The sequence below is a fragment of the Littorina saxatilis genome, linkage group LG17, assembly GCF_037325665.1.
Source record: "Littorina saxatilis isolate snail1 linkage group LG17, US_GU_Lsax_2.0, whole genome shotgun sequence".
In the NCBI taxonomy this organism is placed as follows: domain Eukaryota; kingdom Metazoa; phylum Mollusca; class Gastropoda; order Littorinimorpha; family Littorinidae; genus Littorina; species Littorina saxatilis.
In genome coordinates, this window is record NC_090261.1 from 17,885,651 (window position 1) to 17,900,770 (window position 15,120).

The 15,120-nt window shown below is 44.3% G+C and overlaps 1 protein-coding gene across 3 annotated transcripts in view; it reads right to left on the reverse strand.

Moving 5' to 3' along the window:
- LOC138952778 (protein unc-79 homolog) overlaps positions 1–15,120 on the reverse strand; it is a 294,903-nt gene that overhangs the window by 205,095 nt on the left and 74,688 nt on the right. The window lies entirely within an intron of this gene.

Genomic DNA, 15,120 nt, shown 5'->3' on the forward strand with positions numbered 1-15,120 from the left:
TTCACCCGTGAGCGCGATGCCCGTGGCTACTTTTGACTGTAGACGCGCTACACTTTCCCCGGAGAACCCGGGTACTCGTGTAGCAGACATACCTTGTGACAGCAAACCACCAGGAGACGGAACACCCAACGAAAGTGGGATAATCTCATCCCCATCCTGAACAGCGTGAACATCCGCTCTAGTCACCGTAGCGGAAGGGCCCGCCACAATCTTGGCCAAAGATGACGGTCCTGTCACCCCGGGAGGGAGTGCACGGAGTTCAGCTCGCGTAGACGAAATTTCTTCCGCCAGTGAAGATACCTGTGAACTAAGTGCAAGCAAAAGAGAAGCCACACCCGCGGCCGCCAGACCAGAAACAGCAGGAGCAGAAACCGCTTTAGCCGGCTTAACAACATGAGCGACCTTATCCAAAGGCTTCGCCGGCAAAATGGCCGCCGGCAAAATGGCGGCAGAAGGCATGTCCAGCAAAACATCAATACATTTGCCTGAGTCAGGTTCTAACACGGTTTGTTTAGATTTTCTAGGCGTCTTTTTCAGAGGGGAGGACTCAGCAGCCACCTGCTTAGAACTCTGCCTCTTCTTAACGTTATCAGCCATAGCAAGTAAGACTTTGTCAAAAAAAATTTTCGGAAAATTTCACAAGTCAAAAATGGCCAACAACGCCTTTACGACAAGTACGAAACAAAGAACGATCTCACCTCAATACAGTAGCAAGGTAAGACGACGAAAGAATACCAAGGAGAAGAAACCCAGTCCCACAGACCAAGCAACATCGGCTGAACAACAGCCAGAGCGTACGTAAATGCGACCAGCCAGTCTGACGCTGAGTTTTGGAATGATAAGATGGCGGTGTATGCGCGCGCATACGGAAGTCAGACTGGTGGTTAGTCTGGCATTATGGGATAGGGCACTCTCTTTTTTAGAGTGGTCTCCCTTGGTTACCAAGGGGACGCGTACAGCGTAACCAGCACTGAACTAGGGTTAATTGCTATATGTGAGTTGGGTAAGATATGTAATTTAATTAATTTTTAAGCCACCAATCTGAAATGCAATACCGAAGTCCGGCCTTCGTCGAAGATTGCTTGGCCAAAATTTCAATCAATTTGATTGAAAAATGAGGGTGTGACAGTGCCGCCTCAACTTTTACAAAAAGCCGGATATGACGTCATCAAAGGTATTTATCGAAAAAAAGAAAAAAACGTCCGGGGATATCATTCCCAGGAACTCTCATGTAAAATGTCATAAAGATCGGTCCAGTAGTTTGGTCTGAATCGCTCTACACACACACATGCACAGACAGACAGACACACACACACACACACACACACACACTGTGTTGTTCGTCCGTCGATTCGACGAGGACCACTCTAGTCATCCGGGGGTTGCTGGGGCTGGCTATTTCTGTGTGTGCGTAGATGGCTGACAAGGCCGATCCTGGCACGGAAGGTTCGGACACAAAAGGGACAAGGGACGAGTGGGACGTCTCCAGGAGGGTTGATGGCACGGGCTTTTCGGGTCTGTCTCATCAATTCAGCGGCGGTGGTTCTGCTGGCCTCGCACATCTTGGCGCCTTTGTGGATGGAGGAGCGCCAGGTGGCACGATCCAGTGCAGATTTCTCCCACGTGTCAGGGTTGATGGAAAACGCTTTCAGTGAGGCTTTGAGAGTGTCTTTGAAGCGTTTCTTCTGTCCTCCGTGGGACCGCTGGCCCTGTTGCAGCTCGCCATAGAACAGTCTTTTGGGCAGTCTTTCGTATGGCATACGGGCTACGTGCCCAGCCCAGCGAAGCTGGGACTGCATCAGGATGGTAGTGATGCTGGGGAGATCTGCTCTGGCTAGCACTTCTGTATCTGGGACTTTGTCCTGCCACTTTATGCCCAGGATCTTTCTGAGACTTGTTGTGTGGAAATGATTCAGTTTCCTGGCATGTCGTTGGTACACTGTCCATGTCTCGCAAGCGTAGAGCAGCGTTGGGAGCACCACTGCCCTGTACACTTTCAGCTTGGTCTGGGTGGTGATGCCTCTTCTGTTCCAGACATTTGGGTACAGTCTGCCAAAAGTGGAGCTGGCTCTCGCTATTCTGACGTTCACTTCGTCGTCGATGGTGACATTTTGCGACAGTGTGCTGCCCAGGTAGGTGAAGCGGTTCACCGTGTTGAGTCTCTGGCCATTGACTGTGATGTCAGGCTCGACATAAGGTTTTCCAGGCGCTGGCTGATGGAGGACTTCAGTCTTCTTAGTGCTGATCGTCAGACCAAAGTTTGAGCAAGCGCTGGAGAACATGTCAACGCTGCATTGCATATCAGCTTCTGAGACAGCGTTGAGGGCACAGTCATCAGCAAACAGGAAGTCTCTAATGATATCCTTCGTGACCTTGGTTTTTGGTTGGAGCCTCCGGAGGTTGAACAGTTTACCATCTGTGCGGTACCTCAGGGCGATCCCGATATCTCCGTCTCGGAAGGCGTCTGTCAGCATGGCCGAAAACATGAGGCTGAACAGTGTCGGCGCCAGGACACAGCCTTGTTTGACCCCATTTGTGACTGGAAACGGGTCAGACGTCTCTCCGCTGTCTTGGACTCTGGCCTGCATGCCCTCGTGGAACTGCTGTACCAAGGCGATGAATTTCCTTGGGCATCCGTACTTGGCCATGATATTCCACAGACCCTCTCTGCTGACGGTGTCGAAGGCCTTGGTCAGGTCGACATAGGTTGAGAACAGGTCAGAGTTCTGCTCCTGGCATTTCTCAGACACACACACACACACACACACACACACACACACACACACACACACACACATACACCACGACCCTCGTCTCGATTCCCCCTCTATGTTAAAACATTTAGTCAAAACTTGACTAAATGTAAAAAAACTAAAAAAAGTCAACAGATCAAGAAGTATTAAGCATTTTTGTGGGCTGCATTTGTTTCATTTGTGTCACCCTTTATGTTTATACTTTTGCAGGCTGGTGTGGGGTTATGTTATGTTAGCTGTTGCTTTTTGGGTCCAGCGGACCATAATAGGCCAAATCAGGACCCCACAAGTTAATCATTACACTTTTTTAGATTAAAACAATTCTAATACATAAAATCCGTAACGTCACCCGAAGGCAACAAAAAAGTCAAAGCAAAACCCTATATGTTAAATAAATTATTTTTTTTTAAATTCAAATCTTAAAATAAAGACCAGACTCCTTTAAAAACCCAAAAAGAGCTGTAGAGCTGACCTCTGTAAAAATACTTTTCAAGCTCGAGATGCCAAAATACTTTTCTCGTTGATCATACAGATCAGCACACTCGGTGATAAAATGACTCACAGTAAAACCGGTATCACAGGCGTGGCACCATGGTGCCTCTTCTCTTTTAAGCAGATGAACATGAGTTAGATAAGTGTGACCAGTATGTAACCTGGCCAAAACACTTTCTTCTTTTCTATTTGAAGCCACTAAAGGAAGTGGCTTTAACAGGTCAGGAAGAGTTTTATACAATTTGTTTTCCGTGCAGGTAGACCAACGGTCTTGCCAGAGTTTTAAGCTGTAACAAAGGGTCTTCCAACGTAAGTCAGTAAAAGGAACAGACTGCTCAGGGAGACGAGGAACCGCCAAATCTAGAGCATCCTTTGCTGCCTTGTCAGCAACCTCGTTGCCGTATATGCCCATATGACTGGGCGCCCACATAAAATTGATAATCTTGCCTTCAGAAATAAGTTTAGTGTGAAGGTCGTGAATGTCGACTAAAAAAGGATGAGTAAACTTTCTGGTGGATATCGCTTCAAGAGCTGAAAGCGAATCAGATACAATCAAAAAAGACTGATGTCTGGATTGATAAATTAAATTTAATGCCAAGATGATGGCCCTAAGTTCCGCCGAATACACCGACGAACCATTAGGGAGCCGGAGTTGAAGTGGTTGATGTAATTTCTTGTTAGAAACTGCTGCTGCAGCAGCTGAATCGTCTTTGAGAGAGCCGTCAGTAAAAATAAATTCATACTCTGTGTACTTTGAGCACTGCTCAAGAAACAGCTGTCTAAAGACAGAGTCCGAGGTTTCATTCTTCTTGAAAGAAGTTAGGGAAAAATTGACGGTTGGGTTTTCTAACTGCCAGGGTGGAGTGTTTGTTGTCAAAGGATCGTCACATACAGAATCAATATCTATAACGGCCCTTTCACATTCAGAAAGCATACGTATGCCGAAAGTTGGTATTTCAGTAGGTTTGGCTAAAAATGTGTCCTTCAGAATAGGATTAATAACACATTCATGAGCAGGGTTTTCGGGATTTGCCTTTAGCTTAAGGTAATAGTTCTTGGAAAGCCGAAGTCTGCAGATCTCCAGAGGAGGTTCTCGCGACTCGGCATACAAACTATCCACTGGTGTTGTGCGAAAAGCACCCAAACAAACTCTCAGACCCTGATGGTGGATGGGATCTAAGGCCTTGAGGACATTTCTCTTTGCAGAACCATAAACAATACAACCGTAGTCCAGCTGTGGACGGACAAGAGATCCTCCACCCCCGTCAGACGTAACAATGTTGCTCTGTCAGCCCCCCAATCCATGTGACTTATAACTTTGAGAACGTTGAGACCCTTTTGACATCTGGTTCTTAAATATTTGATGTGGGGTAAAAAAGAAAGGTTGATGTCAAAAATCAGGCCAAGAAATTTGACTTGTTTAGAAACTTTAATCTTATGGTTGTTTATAAAAAAGAGAAGGCTGAAGAACTTGATGTTTTTTCCTGTGGAAATGAATACATTCTGTTTTAGCCAGGGAAAACTTGAACCCGTTCTCTTGAACCAATTTTTGAATGTTGGAAATACACAGCTGAACCTGCCGTTCAACCCCAGCTTGTGTTCTTCCCTTGGCAGAAATTTGAAAGTCATCAACAAAAAGAGATTTGTCGATGCCAGACTGGACGTGTTTAACGATGTTATTGATTTTAATGTTAAAAAGTAACGGTGATAAAATACTCCCTTGAGGAACTCCCATCTCCTGTTCAAAAGAATCGGAGAAAGTAGAACCTACTCGGAGTTTAAACTCCCTTTCGGTAAGAAAATTTGAAATAAAAATGGGAAGATTCCCATCAAACCCTAAGGTTTTAAGATCTGATAAAATACCATGCTTCCATGTTGTGTCATACGCCTTTTCCAAATCGAACAAGACGGACACAACGTGCTCTCCGCTTAACAGAGCGTTACGAACAAATGATTCAAAACGAATCAAATGATCAGTTGTACTTTTATGTTTTCGGAAACCGCATTGGACTATGTCCAAAGCGTTGATCCTTTCCAAGTGCCACAGCAACCTCTCATGCACCAGTCTCTCCATCGTTTTGCAAAGACAGCTGGTTAAGGCTATTGGCCGATAATTATTAGGATCCGAATGATCCTTTCCAGGCTTCGGAATGGGAATAATTATGGCCTTTCAGGAGGAAAAGTTCCAGTAGACCAGATATGATTAAAAATAGTTAAAAGAACTGTCAGGACGTTTTCAGGGAGATGACCCAAAAGTTGATAATGGATATCATCCGGCCCTGAAGCGGAGTCATTGGATTTTAAAATGGCATCCTTAAACTCGTACATCAAGAAAGGGGAATTGTAATCTTCCAAATTGGCAGAATCAAAGGAAACGGGTGTAGCTTCAGATTTATCTTTAACTTTTTGAAACTCTTCAGAATAATGTTCCGAAGAAGAGTTCTGATTTATTGTTGAAGCCAAGATATTCGCCACGTTTTTCTTGTTGGTTATTACTCGACCATGTTGTTTGAGGCATTGGACAACCTCTTTACGATTTTTACCTTTAATCTTACGGATAATCTGCCATACCTTCTTGCTTGAAGTATTGAAATTAAGTTTAGAACAGAAATTGCGCCAAGAGGCTTTCTTACTCTTTTTGTAAATAAAACGGCTTTGAGCTCGAAGTTTTTGGTGAGCGATCTTATTGGCTGACGTAGGGTATTGATACATATGCCGTTGAGCTCGTTTACGCTCCTGATTGACAGCTTGGCACTCTTCGTTAAACCAAGGTGTTTTTTGACCTTTGGGTTTAGAGGAAGATTTGGGTATGCTGTCTTTTGCGCATTGCATCAAAAGGGTGGAAAAGGTTAAAGCCGGGTCTTCAGAATTTAGAACTTCTGGGGTTATTTGTCCTGAAGTGGAAAGACGAAATAAATCCCAGTTAGCTTTGGAAAATTTCCAGTGTGGAAGGGCTTCCTCGCCCTGATCCTCTTCAAAACTGACAAAACAGGGAAAATGGTCACTTCCACACAGATCCGAATGGACAGACCATTTCAAATCAAGAAACAAAGATGGATGACAGATAGCTAAGTCCAAATGAGATTCTTCTCCGGATTGCGTTAAAAAAGTACCCTCTCCGGAATTTAACAGACACAAATCTAAGTTATCGATGACATTTTCGATAATCTTTCCTTGAATGTTGGAAGATTCGCTCCCCCAACGTCGGGAATGGCCGTTAAAATCACCTACCAAAAGAAACGGGGTTGGTAATTGATATATTAAGTTTTCTAGATCATTTTCAGTGACCGTAGTAGATGGCGATAAATACAAGGAACATACAGTTAAAGTTCTGTTACAAGAAATGCGAGCCGCAATTGCCTCAAGATTGGTGTCCAATTGGACCTGATTAAAAAGAAAATCAGAACGGATACAAAATGTACTACCGCGGCCTGATGACCGCAATAAGCAGCTGTACCCAGGCAGTGATATATTTTTGTTAGGGCCTATAAGCGTTTCTTGTAAACAGATTGCAAAAGGGTTATTTTTCAAGAGGAGATGAAGTTCCTCTTGATTTGCATTATAACCTCTGATATTCCATTGTAAAATTGTAGCCATTAAAAAGGCTTAGTATTTTAAAAACAAATAAAACTTTAATCCATGCCCGATCCTCCACCCCCGTCAGACGCAGGGTAGAACCGGTTTGCTTCGTCCATTTCCGATTCCTCACCCTCGTCAGACAAGGGGGAGAAACGGTTCGTCAAAGCAGAGAGTGATGTATCTCCCTTTCTCACTCGGGTAGGCAAGTTAGGCCTGACCTTGGCCTTGGAGGGAGATCTCGAGGCTCTACCCTCAGAGTTTGATCTTGACGGCTGGGAGGAAAGATCCGATCTGCCGATCGAACCCGTCCGCCCAACCCCCGAAGACCCGGCCGAATGAGTGGAGGATTTTTTTTCCTCCATTTGGTTTGGGCTTTAGCGGCTTTGTTCACGGCCGCCTGCGTGACGTCAGTGGCTGCCAAAATCACAGCTGTTTCTTCCTCAGAGGCGCCAGTCGTAACTGACGTCTGGTCCTTTTTAGTCTCAGCAACCGTAGCCGCCTTCTCAACGTTATCGGCAGCAACAGCCGCCTTTACTCCGCACTGGTTAAAGGGCAGCTGTCGGGTTGCCTCGCCTCAAAAATGCGCGGAGTCGTGTGCAAACACGCATTTAAGAGTTTTCCGAGTTGATTCAACTAAAGACTGTTGATTTGGTCCAGAAGAAGATACTTTTATCATTAGTTTGAAACCATGAAAATGAGTGAAACTTTCTGCTAGTTCTCACAATCCGCAAGAAAACGAAGCAGTTGGCAGGCCGAAACGACTCAAAATCCGCGACCGACAACTCTGTCAGCACAAGAAGAGACGCCGCAGCGTTAGCCTGGCAGTGACGTCATCCGAGGAACCCGATAAGGCCGCTGCGAAGTTTACAGTACAATGCAGAGTACAGCTGGGCATCTGTAATGCTGTACGCGTGATTGATTCTTGCACAAAGTAAAGTATTAGGCTGGTGGTATCTTCTCATGACCCATGTTCCCATCTTCTCTTCTTTGATCTGATCAACTGCAACCTTCACAAGTTATTTCTAAAGTGGTTCACATGCTGTTGCTACTCCACCAGTTCACCCGGTTAAACCATAAAGTTGCTCAACCACAGACCCTCGTGTCCCTGGTCAGCAGACACTTTACACTGAAGAAGGTCCGCTTGAGGTGTCACGCCAATTACCGTGTACGTGTGAGGTACTGAATTCAAGACAAAAACCAACTCTGTCGATGGGAAAATCTAGGAAAGAGATAATGACAATACCTCTTCAGTTACTCACTCAAGTAGGTAGACGAGATAAGATAAAAGGAAGAGAGACGAAGACAAAGATGAAACAGTGGGTCTAGTGTGGAAAATCGGGGAGGGGGGTTCGGCCGCAAAAAAATCAAAGATGAATTTGTCAAACTGTGATTGTGATGGTTATCGTGTGTGTGTGTGTGTGTGTGTGTGTGTGTGTGTGTGTGTGTGTGTGTGTGTGTGTGTGATAACACGTATGTGTGTGTGTGTGTGTGTGTGTGTGTGTGTGTGTGTGTGATAACACGTATGTGTGTGTGTGTGATAACACGTATGTGTGTGTGTGTGTGTGTGTGTATGTGTGTGATTACACGTGTGTGTGTGTGGTGTGTGTGTGTGTGTGTGTGTGTGTTTGTGTTTGTGGGTGCATGTGTGTGTCTGTGTGTGAGTGTTTTTGTGTGTGTGTGTGTGTGTGTTTGTGTCCCTCGACGCGTGACATTATATGCCAATAAGTTGAACAAAAACAGGGTTCAAGTGGGAACACCTGAACAAAAGCAGGAGGGGGACGGAAGACACTTTATAAACTCCGTTATTTACTGCGAAATTTTGGCCTGGGAGAAGACACCCCATCCTAAGTTTCTCTTCACCTACCCGTGAAGTATGCTTTAGGGCTTGACTAGACAACCCGATTGTGCTCACTACACGGTATAAAGAGAGCGCCGTTCAACCCGGCCGATTCCTCGGCTGACGTCACGCGTCCAAGGGAAGTAATTTTCGAGCGGGCTGCATTGACTCAGCCAAGAATGCAAACTTTCTTCGATTAAAGACATTGTAGCATGTCTAAAATCTTGGGACTTGTGTTATCAAGCTGTTAAAATCACCAAGTAACTTTTAAGTATAGTTTCAGTTACATGAGAACTCCTTCTGATGAACAGATTTTGAGAGCCACAACCCAACAGCTGCCCTTTAAGATTGGCAACGACATTCTCAAGACGATCGATCTTTTTAATGAGATTGTCCAAGACTGCAGTCACTTTAGTGAGAAAGCCCTCGAGAGACGAAGGTGTAGTCGGCGTCGCAGACGGAGTACTAACAGCCCTGGCGTACGTGGACGCCGAGGGCTGCGCCATCTGGGACATGACCTTCTCCTTCGCCTCACCGAAAGAGCATCTCTCCGTTGTTCTCATTTTTTGAATGGCTTCCTCCGTTTTCCACTGGGGACATTCTTTTGAAGCTGAGGAATGTTTACCCCCACAGTTGTGACACTGTTTGGGTCCCTCGCATTCACCCTCATGTTTTTCCTTTGTACAATCTCTGCACATTTCCTTCCCGGCCCTTGCAGTTTTTGCTACCGTGGCCAAAACGTTGGCAACGATAACAACGCAGAGGGGAAGGGATAATAATATTAATAATAATAATAAATGAGCATTTATATAGCGCAACATCATAACTTTACAATTATGCTCTTTGCGCTTGACACATTTAAAATTAAAACACAGTTATACAAGCATTTACATCTACATTCATAGTCAGCAACGCTTAATTAAAAGCATACACCATCAAACATACATTACAAAAGATTCTTCCACTAACTAAATAATAAAAACATGAATAAAATAGGTAGTGAAAACAAGGAAATACCAGCTGAATACCCTTAATCAAACAGAACATGTTATCAACAATACTGAAAAACAGCCCTAGATGTTTATATACATTATCACATTATCACTAAAACAACAAATACACTACATGTAGCCTACTGATGGACTGAGAAAACAAAATCAGGGGTTGTATTTCTTGAAGAGGTGCGTTTTAAGTGCTCGTTTGAATGCTTGGGGTGTCTGAGAGTGGCGGATGTGAAAGGGGAGAGAATTCCATTGTGTGGGTGCGCAGAAAGTAAAAGTGCGTTGTCCGTATGTTTTGGTTTTGGTGTGTGGTATGGTGAGGATGCGACAGTCAGAAGAGGCACGGAGTTGTCTTGCCGGAGAATAGACGGTGAGGAGTTCAGAGGAGTAAGCAGGAGACGAGCCAGAAAAGAAGTTAAAGCAGAGGGTGGACAGTTTGTAGTCAATGCGGGCTTGAATAGGTAACCAGTGCAGTGTGTGAAGAAGTGGTGTTGCGTGATCTCGTTTTCGTGCTTTCAGAATGAGGCGTGCTGCCGAGTTTTGGACTTTTTGTAGTTTATGCAGGAGGTACAGAGGACAGCCAGAGAGAAGAGAGTTGCAGTAGTCAAGTTTAGAAAGAACAAAGGCACAGACAAGAGTGTTAGTTGTTTGAGAGGAGAGTGTGTGGCGAATGGTGCTGATCTTACGAAGCTCAAAATAAGCTGCTCTACAGACTAAAGATATATGTTTGTTAAGGGTCATGTCAGATGAAAGGGTGAATCCAAGGTTTCTAGCTGATGGTGAGAAAAGAATGTCGGTGTTGCCTATTTGAACAGAAACAGGTTGGGGAGAGGGAAATGTAGTGTTCTTCTTTTTGCACAGTAAGACTTCAGTCTTATCATCATTCAGCTTAAGTTTGTTATCGACCATCCAAGATTTAACATCAGTGATGCATGTCTGAATGGTCTGGATGGCGGAATGTGTCTCTGCAGGGGGACTGGGTTTATACAGCTGGGTGTCATCAGCAAAAGACTAATTTAAAACAGAATGGTTTTGAATCAGTGTGGATAGGGGCTTAGTGTACATGATGAAAAGGATGTACAGGGAAACCGGAATAATTTCAAAAAGAACAACAATTCTTTTGGGAGCAACGGCTGTGCAGAAAGTTAGAAAGAGAGTGTTTGTTTCCACTCTCTTTCCTTCTTTATCCGTTCTGGATACTCTGTGTATGTCGACAACGCCTTGTGACGCCAACCCATCCTTCAACTCCGCACAGCTCATACCTTGGAAGTGGTATGAGCGTGCCACACCCCGAGAGGTGTTCAGGTATGAGTGGCTAGTCACGGAAATCATAAACGAGTTCGATCCAACGGTCAGGGCAGAACCATGTCGGGACAAAAGAAGACCCGATACCTTCCTGGTGGGGCAATCCACCAAGAAACTACCATCCTTCTGACCTTTCACTGACTGAACTGATGAGGAAACCCCCTGGAACCACTTTTCCAAAACAAAAGGCGAAATCTTTTGAGTGCCATTTTGAAACTGAACTACGAGGTATCGGGGCCATGCACCCTGCACCCCTGCAGCAGCAGCAGTAGTTCTAGATTCATTCTCGCTGTCAGAATCTCTATCTTTCCTTTCCTTGTTTAACAAAGACATAACACGTAAGCTCAATGAGGTGGGAAATACACAGTCACCCTTGTGAGAGCCCCCGTGACAAGGGAAGGGCCTAAAACTGTCATTTGGCGTCGACCCAAACTGAAACCAAACGCATGTGCTTACGACTGAATACTAAGGTGTCAGCCATTCATCCCCTGGTCACACATGACAAACTCGGGATTCACCATACTTTGGAAAATAAGTGAAGAATTTTATGTGTGAGAAAAGGAAAGTAAAAGGACTTTGGGATCGAGGCAGAAATAGAGAAGAAACAAGAAAAAGATCCTAATTAGGTTCACGGCATCGAGAGTGATGCGACCTTCTCTCAGAAGTTAGTAGAGAAGGCTCCCCCATCCACCACCCGGGGGACGCGCCTCTATGCCAATTAGGGGGCGCGAGGTGGTTTGGAGTTCTGATGTTGCCAGGGCGATGGAAGACACATACATAAGACATATAAACAAGCTTCCCTGTGAAGTGTTTTGATCACAAATCACCATTATTTCACACATTTATGCATATCTATTCTCAGCTCAGACTTGTGCTTTGAAATTGGATGTTTAAGAACTAGCTAAAACCCTGAATAAAGTCTTCGCAGTACATATATGTGGTTGTGTTGTGTTGTGTTGTGTTGTGTTGTGTTGTGTTGTGTTGTGTTGTGTTGTGTTGTGTTGTGTTGTGTTGTGTTGTGTTGTGTTGTGTTGTGTTGTGTTGTGTTGTGTTGTGTTGTGGTGTGGTGTGGTGTGGTGTTGTGTTGTGTTGTGTCAGGGATGTTGCTACAAATTCATACCTATAGGACAAAATGTCCTGAGTTCTTCAGCATCAATAGGACATTTGACCGCTTTCAGAAAGTGTAATAGGACATGAATTTGCGCCAAACAGCTTATAACACATTCCATGGAATTGTTCGAAAGTCATGCGCCCACACACACACGCACACACACACACACACACACACCCAAGCGCGCGCGCTGTAGAACACACACATAATATTATAGTAAATACATCAACACAGTGTGCGTATAATGTTATATTTGTTTAGTTTCAAAGAAACCACAAAAAACTTAGAAACCAACATGAACAACTTCAGAGCTCTTACTTTGATTACAAACTGCATGATTTGGATAAAAGTTGAAAAACAAAATGATCGGTAATTGATCTAATGCTGATCTTTTGCAGGCTTTAGTTTTTTTTTTCAGCGGCATAATTCAGTGCTTCGTCTCTATCGAAAACAAAAGCAGACGACAAATTTAGTCAGTTGGAGTTGTCTCCCGTACTCCTGTAGCATGCACTGATCTAAAAATAATCCACTATTTTTAGATCAGTGCGCTGCACCGAGAACGGCGCATACCGCAAAACGGTTCGGGAATTCCCGTCAAAAGAAAAGATCCACACGCGGCACTGGCAATTTCAGTGGTCTTTTAGAAGATTTGTATCTTGAAATGAAAATTAACGAATATCGCGCTGTCCGCCGGAATGGAGTACATATCGGACAATGACCACGCTCAGGCTAAAACGATAGGACATCTGACCGACATGCGGCAATGTGAATCGGACATTTGGGGATTTTCATCGTTATATGTCCGATGTCCGACGCCTAACGACATCCCTGTTGTGTTGTGTTGTGTTGTGTTGTGTTGTGTTGTGTTGTGTTGTGTTGTGTTGTGTTGTGTTGTGTTGTGTTGCGCTGTGTTGTGTTGTGCTGTGCTGTGTGTGTGTGAAAACAACATTCAACAAGAGGCGAAGCCTTCAAGGCTCCCGTAAGAAATCGACAAACAGTAACACAAACTCATTCACTCCGTCACACATACACACACACAGTAAGCATAGGTGACACGGTGCAAGAGTGGGAGACACTAGATCTAGATCTGTCTGTCTGTAGCCTACTTGCGGGGACACGACTGCCAGATCGACACTGCGCTTTCGACAGCGCTTCCTAGCGCACACACTGGAAACACGCTGTGCAGATCAACCTGTAGGAAATCTCCTTTGGTATCTTCTTTATCTATTTTTCTGGGGCTACGAAACCGAACAATGTAAAATCGTCTTCCCCGAATCGGCGAACTGCAGCTGGGTGAGAACTGTATCTATACCACAATCCTTCACGCGATCTGACTTAACCTTGACCCCTGACCTGGTCTACATACCACACACGACATAAACCAGTCACCTGTTTTTACCCCCCCAAAACCTCCCACCACCCGTTTTCTTTGGATACACACTTTATCTACATACGTGCCGACGAAATGTTGATCATTGCTTCAATACTTTGAAGCTGTTGCTTGGATAATAACCAGGTAAAATTAGTATTTCGGTGTTCAGTCAAATGTTAAAGTTTCTATCACACACATACACACACACACATACACACGCACAGACAGACAAAAGTTAGCATCGCATAGGCTACACTTACGTGAGCCAATGAAACAAACTAAAACTAAATCTAAATCAAAGCCATATTGCGCGTAACATAAAGCAACAGTCTAACCGTCTGCAAGGGAGATTGTTAGTAGTAGATCTAAAAGAAAAGAATGGATTCCATGGAAGCTAGTGTAACTATGCACATTGAACATCTTTGAAGCTTCGGATATAACTCGATGAAACAAAAAAGAACCACAACTTAAAACATGTCCCAACAGTTGTTATTCCACCTCTCTCTTCACCCGACCCCCACACTCACATATTTTGTGTCTGAAAAGCTCTCAAACGCACTGGCACACACACTGACTTATACAGAGTCCATTTAGAAAAATGTTCAGTAATTGCGATAAAAGACAAGACTTTTGTCTCCTTTGGTAAACATCACGGTGTTTTTTCCCGCCACTGCTTATCCACATGTAAAAATATTTCCCATAAGACAGCGCGAGTGGAGAAACTACGTCATATCATAGGGGAATCCCCTACCGGAGCAGGATCGGAGCAGAACCGGAGCGTGTGTGTGAGAGGGCAGGTGGAGAGCGCAGACAATTTTCTTGCTCCGCTCCACCCTTGCTCCGCCTGTGTGTGAGCCCCCCTTAAGGAACTGACCAAAAGATGGTCTTTATAGATATGCGGTCGAATTACATGGGGAAAAAACATGTCAGGATCCTTTGGGGCAGTTGTTGTGGGCAGGTGATCATTATTGACAGGTGGTTACTAGAGCAGGTTCGACTGTAGTAGTTATCAAAACAAGTCCCCTGAAGCGAAATTAATACATTCAGTCAATCTGTCAAACTCACTTTCTTTCTTTCTTTCTTTCTTTATTTGGTGTTTAACGTCGTTTTCAACCGTTCAAGGTTATATCGCGACGGGGAAAGGGGGGGGGGGGGGGGGGGGAGGGGGATGGGATAGAGCCACTTGTTAATTGTTTCTTGTTCACAAATGCACTAATCAAAAAATTGCTCCAGGGGCTTGCAACGTAGAACAATATATGACCTTACTGGGAGAATGCAAGTTTCCAGTACACAGGACTTAACATTTCTTACATACTGCTTGACTAAAATCTTAACAAACATTGACTATATTCTATACAAGAAACACTTAATGTCAAACTCACAGAATGATACTGAATGCAATGCATTTCAGGAAGACCATGCTTCGAGACTGAAAGCGCTGACACACTATGATTCATGTGGAAAACATAGCCAATCGCTTGAAATGACAAGCCAGTAAAGCGCAGTAGCGTACAGCGCTTAATACAAAAGCACGCTGTTCTGTATTCTTTTTAACTTTCTGAGCTTCTTTTAAATCCAAATACACATATCTATATGTTTTGGGAATCAGGAAATGATGATGATTGCTTGAACAAATTACGTCACTACAGTGCAGCCTCAACTTTTGCAAA